This window comes from Ipomoea triloba, chromosome 10 (genome assembly GCF_003576645.1).
Source record: "Ipomoea triloba cultivar NCNSP0323 chromosome 10, ASM357664v1".
NCBI classification, from domain to species: domain Eukaryota; kingdom Viridiplantae; phylum Streptophyta; class Magnoliopsida; order Solanales; family Convolvulaceae; genus Ipomoea; species Ipomoea triloba.
This window is the reverse complement of record NC_044925.1, coordinates 18,021,672-18,023,135: the sequence shown is the minus strand read 5'-3', so window position 1 is coordinate 18,023,135 and position 1,464 is coordinate 18,021,672.

Here is a 1,464-nt window from a genome sequence, read left to right as displayed (position 1 = left end):
AACCCCCCCCCCCCCCCCCGGGAGGTGAAACAGAGAGAGAGACAGCCCTCGCCCTGCGAACTCGTTGCTGATAAGTTAGCTCTCCCGAAGGGGCGGTCCATTAACTCTACGACGATTGGACGTGCATTTAAGATTCTAAAATCCTCTAATAATCATGGGAAGAAGCCATGAAAGAAAGCAAGGGCCTTAAACAAAAAGGCCTTAAAGAAAAAAGGCTTAAAACCGACGGCGAGTTGCCTGTTAAGGTTAACACCTTTAAGCTCATGGGAATCCCCGCGGGAATTTTTTTTGAATTTTGTTTATTTAAAAAGTAAAATAATATTCAACTTTCAAAGTCTAAAATTATAGATTAATAAAACTAAAAGAACCACTCTCAACTTTCAAAGTACAAATTTAAAATGCATAGATTAATAGAGTACTTATTAAATGATAATTGATAACGTATAATATATGATAAAAAAGAATCAGTTTACTGTGAATGTTCAAATACTTATTAAATGATAACGTATAACCATCATATACAAGCAACATACAAATCAGTTTACTGTGAAGGTAATACACTGCTATTTTCAGAATTTCATAAAAACCCTCATGGCCTCATACATATATATCAATTATCAAAGATACACTGCTATAATCAAATTCAAGGGCACTGCTATAATCAAATTCAAATTTCATTAACCATTAAACCATAAAACATAAAGCATAAACCATTAAACCATTAAACCATAAGCATAAACCATAATCTGTAGAAACCATTCAAATTTCATTAACCATTACACCATAAAACATAAAACATAAAGCATAAACCATAAGCATAAAACAGAAAGCATAAACCATTCAACCATTAATCCATAAGCATAAACCATAATCTGTATAAACTATAATCTGTAGAAACCATAAAGCAATAATTACGAAGGCGAACCGTTCGATTTTTCGATTCGGTTCTTCTAAAATACGAATCGATCGGTTTTCGGTTCGGTAACCCGAACCATTTTGCCCACCCCTAGTTGGACCCGAACCATTTTTCCCACCCCTAGTTGGACTTGCAAGCTGCTACTACTACTTAATTGTCATTAAAATAAATGTTTGCAATTTTATAAAAACGCTAGTATAAATACTTAGTCTAAAAATGATAGCCTAAATAAATACTACTTTAGTTTGAATTTCTCTAAGTCTTTTTAATTCTCTTTCGGGTAGCATTATCTTTGCCTTCATCTTTAGTATTTATTTATTTATTTATTGGTAATGTATATTTGTGCAATTGGTTATTGGTGGTAGTATAGAGGGCATCATCATGCAATTAGATTATAGTTAGAAAGCTGTGGATTTGTCTCGTTGTATTTATGTATACAACTAGCTAGGATCTTAGTTGTACTATAAACTCTTAATCTTGCAAGCGCATGTTGATATTTGGCAGTAGTAGTTTTTCCCTACATGTTTCATGTATTGTGAGATATGTGT